This window comes from Thalia democratica, chromosome 3, assembly GCF_965202585.1.
Source record: "Thalia democratica chromosome 3, ktThaDemo2.hap1.1, whole genome shotgun sequence".
Classification (NCBI taxonomy): domain Eukaryota; kingdom Metazoa; phylum Chordata; class Thaliacea; order Salpida; family Salpidae; genus Thalia; species Thalia democratica.
In genome coordinates this window covers 16,566,907-16,577,098 of record NC_139167.1, presented here as the reverse complement: position 1 = coordinate 16,577,098, position 10,192 = coordinate 16,566,907, and positions in this window count along the sequence as shown.

The window sequence follows — 10,192 nt, the reverse complement described above, 5'->3', positions numbered from 1 at the left end:
TTGATAAAATGAGGTTAATGATGATATAAACTTTTTTTTTTAACTTTTATTTTCAATTTTTTTTATATACCATAAGCCTGAATAAACTTTTCAGAAAAATTTAAACTTTGTACGAATTTTGTTTTTCAGATATACAACCTTTTATGCAAAAATATTTTTTTTAGTGATTTTTATTTTTAACAGACTTGTATAGTTATGTTTTATGATGTTGTGATATTTTTACCAAGTTTATTATTGCTTTTAAAATGGTAGCCAATAATTTCTAACCTGCTATCATTTCTAACCCGATCACTTCTAACCGAATCATTTCTAACCCGATCATTTCTAACCCGATTGTTTCTAACCCGATCACTTCTAACCCGATCACTTCTAACCCGATCACTTCTAGCACGATCACTTCTAACCCGATCATTTCTTTCCGATCAACCCGTATTTTAAAAATAATTAATCTCTAACATTGCTTTCGTTAATTTGATATAATATAAAAATATTAAAAAATTCATAGAAAAAAAATACTAAAAAAAGTTATAACAGAAAACTTGTAAGCTTAACTTTTGCAGTAAAATAAGTTTTAGTTTAGTACAGGGTTTCCCAAAGTGGGCGATATCGCCCCCCTGGGGGCGATTTTAGTAATTCGGGGGGCGATAAATAGTAAGGGGGCGAAAGGGTGGGCGATAACTAGTAAGGGGGCGAAAAGGGGGCGATTTTAAAATTTTGGGCTGTCATAAGATTTTTACTTTTTTTCTTGCTATTTTACTAATATTAGCTTGCTATTAATTATTTGACCCTGAGGTAAAACTTAAACAAAAAAGTTTCTTTTATTTATGTAACAAATAGAAAAAAAATCAAGTGCTTATGACTCCAACTTTCAAGTAAATATTTCCTTATATAACAAGTACATAGATCATAGACGGTTGGAATCCCTCTCACTATTTTATAAGCTGACATATATGTTATTTGGGATCATAAATGGTTTGTAAAAATCTATGTTATTTATTATTAACTATCACCTCATGATATTTCCAGTTGTTTTTTGAAAATTCACTAAGTTAGACTAAGAAATAAAACTATACAGGGTTGCCAATTTACCTAGAAACCTGGAAAATTCACAAAAAAAGCTATCATATAGATAAAAATATGGATTCCTTCGAGGCAGATACTTTTGAAGTAAACGACTTACAGGAAACCTTCTCAGACTTACAAACTGACCTTGAACTTTAAGTAAGTTCATTCAAAGAACGATATGAAAACTTTTGGACTCAATAAAAACTAAGGCAAAAGTATCCAATTATTTGAGAGGAATTTAGACTGTTGTTTATAGCGTTTCCTTCTAGCTATGTTGTTGAGAAAGCTTCCAGTTCAATTATCAACATCTTGAGCAAAAGATCTAATCTAGATATTTATAAAAGAGGTGATTTAAGGCTCTATTTTACTGATTAAGAATCAGACTAGAAAAACTTGCAAGCAGTTATGAACCTTATCCTTCACATTATGTTAGGCTTCAGTAGCAGACATTATTTTATGAAAGCTTTTTAATTTTATTTGATCTTTTGAAATATTTCTTATTTAGCCCGGTTTGTATTGTATTTAAGTAGTCTTTTTATAATGACAACTTTATTAAGCTATTTATTCTACAACAGGTTTGCATAATGCCTAATAAATATTAATTATGGTAGACTACCTCTTAAGTTCGCACTTTTTACCCAAATAAAAAGTGCAAATTTATATTTTCTTAAATTTAACTTAAGTAAAGTCTATTACTGATTAAATATTAATAAAACAAAATATATATAATATTTAATAGCTTATATAATAGATCTTTTTTTTATGAAAGTTTGTTTTATATTTTAGTAGATTTCATGTTTATTCATAACATTATTGCATATAACATATTGAAATTTGTCATTTTGTAAAAAAAAAATGGTAATAATTTTTTGAGTTTGCACTTTTTGATTTTTTTCAAAGTGCGAACTCAAGCGGAGGTCTACTAAATTTATTAAATGGTTTATGTTTTAAAGTTGTTACTATTTTGACCTGGTTATTTTTTTAGCTTACATTCGTCGTTTTCCTTTACACTAAAAGTTTTTATAACATAGTGATTAAAATATTTGTTTGAAAGACCTTTACTTGACAGGTTTTTGTTATTACTTGTTTAATCTGTATATAATTTATATCACTATATAACTATTATCTGATTGTAAAATTCTGGTAATGATTAAAGTTTTATTTCTAAAAAGAATTTTTTAGTTTTAAAAGAGTATAAATTTGAGGTCTCTATTTGAAATGACTTCTACTTTTTCATTTAAAAGTTTCTTAAACTCAATTTTGTTTTCTAACTTGATTTATTATTGTTAAAAAATTTATTATTATATAAGGAGTTTTAAACTATTAATACAACTGATTTTTGTTTTATCTTAATTCAACATATATTAGCAATTAGAACATACTTAATTTATTTTAATACTTCAACACTAGGTATTAGTTTTTCACTATTTTCCTCTGTAAAATTATTATAGGCTAATAGCTAGAAAAAAAAAAACTAAACAGAACTAAATAAGCCATCAAAAAGACTGCTTCAGTTACAAAACAAAATTTTAACCTAGTTAAAAGTTTTTTCAATTGATTACTTTCTGTTCACAGAATTAACTGTAAAACATTGAATTTATTTTTTGAATTTAAATAAAGAAAAAAAATTGTTAGAGTTAAGGTTTAGTTCCCTAAAGATTATTCCAAGTCAAATACTATTTTATGGTGTTGTACTACGAAACAAATAGCTTAAAAAGTTTAAAATTAAGTTTTTGATTTTACAACTAACTTGATTACAATATATCTTAGCATTGAAATTAATAAATTTACTGCATTAATTGAAGCTGTTGATGAAACCACTTTTCATGTGAGATCACCGACCAGTAGGTCAAATTTTTATTTTATTGTGTGTAAAATAAACTGTTCATCACTTTATAGTTTTTTAATATCTGGTATAGTTATTTTAGAATATGCCTATTTATAAAATATTTTAAGTATTTTGTGCGGCTTAAATAAGTTATTTGGTATTAACTTCTAAATGTTCGAAATTTGTTATATGTGATAGTATTATAATGTTAGGTTTCAGTTAAAATTTCAGATGGGTAACGTACGGCTAAATCAAGTCGCAGATTCAGTCGAATTTCGACCGGCTAAGGAAATTGAAAACTACTTATGCAAAATAAATAAAATTTAGTTTTTTGATACTTAATATTTTGAATTACGCTTTCATTTCGTTTTCAGTTCACATTAGTATTTCCTAGATCACAATAATACTAAATCATTTTATTACAATTTTGCTCGAGTTTTTTAATTTTCTTATTTGTTATTTTTTTATATCATGCAGCCCGAAATTACATTTTTTAACGAGTTGAAACTAGAAAAGATATTTTAGTAAATATGAATTGCTGACTACAAAAGTAGTCCACCACTGACCTAAAAGTTTTATTAGTTTCAAAACAGTTCATATTTAAACAAGATTGATTACAGATTACACAAGGCTTTTTAATAATTAAGTATTTTTATACACTTTACTGGGCTTTTAAGAAAACAACTGTAAATTATTTTCTCAAGCCCTGTAAACTACTTTGAACACAAAAGTGCGTGCATAAGAAGTGCCAGACTAGATTACATTTCGAACACAACTTTTTTTAGCTCAAAAGTTTGTACTTAAAAGAAAAACTACTTTGTAAAATCGGAGGGGGGGGCGATTTTTTTTCAAATTACTGAAAAGGGGGCGATTTAGTAAATGAGTTTGGGAAACCCTGGTTTAGTATAACGTTTTAAATAAAACGTATTGTAATTACTGATTTATAAAAACTTTAGTTATTCTATTTTACTCTCGATTTAAAAATAATTTTTCTTTTTTCAGTATCTCGAGATATAGCAAAAATAATAAATTTTACGACTTCTCTAGTATAAGTTATATTCTATTACCATATAAAAACGAAGTTGTTTATTGTTTTATTGTTTATGCGTTACTATTTTAAAAATGAAGGTTTAAACTGTTTAATAACTTTTTATAAGATATTTTTTTCAAGAATGATATATCACACCAACTTCTTGTTACAAAAATAACTCCAACTTAGTTTATTAAAAAATTATAAGCTGTTATTTTTAATTTAATTTATAAAATTTTAATTAGTGTGATTGTCCTAATGACGTCGTTGAAACTTAAGAATTAGAATAAAGTACATACTCTCCTAGTTTGAATTGTTTTTCAAATATTGCATTTTGTTTATCAAAAATTAAAATTTTTTTTTAAACACTTCTTACCAGCAGATGAAAGTATATAGTTTTTAATTTTAGTTTTGCCTTTTATAAGTATTAATCTTTTAAAAGATAAACTTAGAAGTATATGCATCTTAAAATATACAAATAAGTTTTAAACTATTTTTCATTTTATTATTATTCTGCAAAAATGATATAAAAGATCAATTTCTTGCTTCAATAAATAAATATCTTGAACAGATTGTTAATTATAATTGAAAGAATAACAATATATATATACAATGAGCTGAAACTTCTATTTGTGCGTATCAAAATGACGTCACTAAGATTGTTATAAAAAAATGGTTAAGATTAATGGTACTTTCCATAATTTTCATGTTATCTTCTTCAGTTTAGATTTCTCATTTTATAAGTTTGAAAGATTTTAAAGGAAAATAAAGTTATTTAAAAAACTTCTAAATACACATTTTTTTCAATTGCATGGTTTTCAATAAAACAATAAAATTATACTTTTTAGTTTTTGTTATAGAAAAAACTAAGTGTAATACATATCTAACAAATTTGTTCATAAATAATTTTTTTATAATTTTTTCTTTATTTAAACGGTATTAAGTAAAAAAATAGTTTAAATAAATGAAATTTTTATTTAAACAGAGCAAAGATTTTAAAATATGACTATTAAAGTTTGAAATAAAACTACAAGTTATATTTTTAGTTTAATTTATAATAAACTGAACAGCGACAACTATTAAGCAGTTAGTTAATAAATAACTTTAATATCAATAGTTGATCTTAAAATCAGTCGGGTACTTTTTAGTTAGCTAATTTTTCTTTCAATCACGAAATCATAGTTGTCTAAGCCCGTATGCAAGTGGTTTATTTTTTTACAGATTTTTTTCTAGTAAGTTAGTTTTATTATTATATGAAAGCTGTTGAAAAGTATTACAAGGTATATAAGAAATTATTTTAGTAAGGATAGATTAAACAATTTTTAAAAACGATACTTTATTGTTGCACACAAAACTTACAATCTTATCTCTGTGCAACATTTTTTTATCGTTATTACATGATATTTTATAGATGATCATAAGCTCTGTCAATTTGGAATAGTCAAAAATACTTTAAAATTTAAACATAACGTAGCTTATAGTAATCAAATATGTTTATAACTGATAATTTTATTCTAACCCCGGATTTACCGCTTACTTGAATATAATATGGTTTATAATAGTTTTTTTTTTTGCGAGAACAATATAAAAATCACTTTTTTTTTCTAAAATTAGTGTGAATGTTCTTAAGTCAACTTTTTAAGAGACATTTTTAATTTATCTATTTTTATTAAGTTTTTTGTTCATGTGTAATTTTTAAGCTATGATATTTGGAAAAAAAAGTGATTTATAAATAAAACTGTTAAGTATTTTTTCTTTAATTTTTTTATTCTTTCTTTGGATTATATTTATGATATAAGTGAAAAGCTGTTTTAAATTTTAAAAGCGGTTCATCTAAATTTCTTGGTTAAAATTTAAGTTTTAGTCATTTTAGTTTTCTAAATAGTTATTAAATAAATTATGCAGTTATATACTAAAGGTTAGTACATTAGTTCACCTCTACAAAGTTAAATATTTTTAAAAAGAAGTTAATTGTATGCTACATTAACACAACATTAACTTTCTACCATATATATTATGTTTTTAAATATCAAAAAAATAGTTATTCATTTTATTTAAAAATAACAACGTTTTAAACAACAGGAACTATTTATTTACTTTTTCTTGTAAAAAGATATTTAATTACAAACTTACGTAACTAAATTTAACATAAATCTTAGTTTTACTCTTATAAATAGTAAAATGCTAAGTTACAAGTTGCACTGAGAAAATGGCTACTATTTGTTACATAAAAACCTTTTTGTTTTTTGTAAAATTATTTTTTTAAGGAACACACTTGTCTTTTTGTTAAACCAATTAGAATAAGCAATTAGATAGCAAAAACTTAGTCAATATAGACTAAAGCAGCTTATTTACTAATATATTTATATGCAAAAAAAAAAGGTAAAAAACAAGTAAAAAAACTTCAACCGATGCCTAATTCAAAAACTTTTTGTTTTTATATAATGTATAATTTACTTTTGCTCAAAACTATTTTATGGTTTAATTATAGCTTGTATAATAATTTGATTGTTCATTGAAAAATAACAAAATTCGTCATAAAAACATGGTTTATTACTTTAGTGTTAAATTTAAGTAAAACCAAATGTCAAGACTAATTGTATGTAAATTTATTCTATCAAATCAACAATCAGTTTTTTAATATTAACAAAAGTTTTTATAAACACTGACATTTATGTAAAACTTATCAAATTCTTAGTTTTATATCATAGCTTTTTTATTTACATTTGTTTTAAATATTAACATAAACTTTAAAGAAAAAACAAACTTTAAGTATTTGTCATGCAACAGTTTAATAAATAATGATATGTTAAGGTTGAGACTTTATAAATGAAAAAGTCTGTTTATATTATTTTAAAAATTATATTACAACTTTAAGGTCGGTAAAAAGTAAAAAGTAAAAAGTCTTTTTAACGTCAATATTATTTATTAAAATATTGTTATGAAAATCAAATAAGCAGTATCTATCAGAGAATGGTTCTAAACCTGATTCCCACTTACTTAAAATTCTAAAAAATTGACTATTTGACTGATACAGTTGTTTTTCTTTAAAAATGGCTAAGATAATTGAACACAATAAAGAAATCAAACCTTAAAATATATCCTCATTTAACACCTGTGACATTTTTTGTTCGTTTTTTTAATCTATAAAAATATATTTTTTTTACAATAAAAACTTGTACTTTTTTATATCCAAAAAAAAGTAAAAAAAACATCATTGTATATGTTCATTTTAGGAGTAAAGTTTTGTTAATCTAGATGAATCTTATGTAAAAAAATTGAACACTCGTGAGTATTTTTAATTTTAATTTGTAGTTTAAATCAGCTATATGACTGTTTTTATGAAGCTAATTAATTTTTATAACAAAACTTAATTAACTTAAGGTTAAATAAACCTAGTGAAAGTCTTTAGTTATAAACAAAATTCTACCTAAGTTTTTTAAATACTAGTTTTTATTAGAAATATATATTTGTTTATAATTTTTTATTACATTTTAGTTATTAAAAGAATTATAGATTAATAGAATTATTAATAGAATAGTGAGTGTTTCTAAATCAAAACTATTTAACGAGAACGGCTTAAGAACCGATTTCTCGCTACAAACTAAGGTAAATACATCAGCACGAGTTTCATTACATTATCTCAGTAACTTAACAGATTAACAAAGTTCTAGTTTGTGAGTAATTTGCATTGATGTTACACAACCGAATAACAAAAATTCTTTTAATAATTTATATATGCACTTAGTAATGTAGAAAAACTTTAAAGTAATAAGTCAAATTCGACTTTAACATAATTCAAATAATAACAAAACTGTAATAAACTAGCACTGCATTATTTTAATAATATAAGAAAAAGCATTTTATAAGTAACAAGGTTTATTCGTTAAATTAAATCTTAGTACACCTTTAACATAACATATTTAGACTAAGTATTACTTTAAAATTTTAAAATTTAAAGTGTTATATTTCAAACAGTCAATAAAATTATAGCTGTATGATTGCTTTTTAATTGATATTTAAGTTTTGAATTAGTTTTTCAAGGGAATAAACACTTGTTTGTTTCTTTTTATTGAAGTTCGATTTTTCATAGAATTTTTTAGAATGTTTTGTGTGTACTAAAAAAGTTAGATCAAAATACTAATATAATATACTTGTTATGCTAAATTATAACGAGAAATTGATCATTAATATCATTCTCGTACCAAAAAGTAATGATTTTGTTTTAGTACAAAACAGAATTGCGCTATTTACTTAACAATTATTTTTTTAGCGACTAGTTTAACATAATTTGGTTTTATATATTCTTTTTTACTTTTGTCAAACAACAATACACAGACAAACAGTACTGAAAATAAAGCTTGAACAAACTATAGTACAGACTAATTTTTTTATATACAAAGTAAGTAAAGATTTAGAACTAATAAGGTTAGATGAAAAATAAGTGTTATTAATATAGCGTACATTATAGTATTTAAGTAGTTAATTACTATTATCTTTTATACTTTAAGTTAATGTTTCTGTGAACATATTTATTTATATCATTATAAACATAATTTTATGTTAACTTGGCTTTAACTTTTTCAACAGTATCACAAGTTAGCAACATTTAAATTTCAAAAAGTTTTTTATTTTCAAATATGTACTTATTTAGTTTTGTTCGATGAGTCGATGTTTAATTTTAAGACTTAAAATATATCAATAACTAAACACAGTTTTTGTTGAAAAGTTAACTATAAAGTGTTAAAAGCAAAGTAGTATTGCGAGATTGATATGAAATATTATCTTCTCGTTAAAAAAGTTGTAAACAATAACTTATTTTTTTTTTAAACAGTCTTTATGTTTGAATTTTGATTTGTGTTTTAGAAGTGATGTCGATTAACTTTGTAGCAAAATTTCGTACGAAAACTTAATAACTGAAATATGTGGTGTTTGATAAAAAAATGTAAGTATTTTAAAGTCCGATGTTATACAATCTATGTTTAATTAAATAGATGAATATAACAATAACCTTACTTTATAGTTAAACAGCTTTAATCATTAATAAAAATGCAATACTACAACTTTAAATAAAATTAGTAAACTATTTTTATAATTTGTTATTAGTTCTACTTATAATACATTTTTTTTAATTATAGTGAAAATAAATATTTGTTAATGGACCTTTCTCTGTTAAACTATAAGCAAGGATCTACTTATGCGCTTTTTCTGTTTGTTATTCAATTTTCGACTAATTACAAAACAAGTGTTCAATACAAAGAATACTGTTTTTAATAATAAGTGTGATAATAAGTTTTGAAATATATTTATTTTTAAAGTTAACTACCTTTAGAAATACCTTTTGTTGAATAAATTTAATTTGTTTAAGTTTTGCTGTTGAAATGTAGTTTAATTTAAAAAACTAAATTTAATGTTTTAGTTTTTGTGAATTTACTATTTTTTTATTTTATTTTAATATCATTATTAGGTTTTGATCTTAATTAACATTGTTAAATTAAACTTTTTGAAAAATCTAAACAGAAGTATTAAATTTTAGATTTTATTGATATTTTGTAAATAATTAGTGTAAAAAATTTCACTTAATGTAAATTTTGTTTTAAATTTCATTTAGAGTTGAGCGAGGATAATTTTAGTTATTAGATTAAACATTTTTTATTTAAAATTAACTTTTTTTATGTTTTCCAAAAACTCTTTTTGTATTACTTAACTTACATGTTAAGTTGATTGCAGTATTTTGTAGCAAGGAAATATGGTTTGTTCAGAATGAAAAAAAGTATGTAACATTGTTGTTTTAGTTAGAAATATCTAAAAAACTGTTTATGCCGCTCCTGTTCTTTTTCTAATTAGTTGGTTAGTCGAACATCCTTTTTTCTGTTCAAAATTTACTAATAACTTATTTTTACTAAAATAGTAGAAATTTAAATAATTAAAAATGTATTTTCTATATTTTTGAATAAATTAATTTAATTTTTTTTATTTAACTTATTATTAATGCTTTTAATAATAAATTAATTTGACCTATGCAATAAAACTAAAATATTTTTGCTCATTTGCAGATAAATAAAATATAAAGGCGTGTGTTGTAAACTATCAAAGTTAATTACATATAGATTTATCAGAAATCGGACTTTCGGTTTCAATTATTTCAGTTTAATTTTGGAATCTGTATTATATATTATACTCCGTAAATTGTTTATGCTTGTAAAGTGTGATTAACTATTATTCAAAAAGTTGATATATAACAAGTTTATCTAAATATATTAAATTAC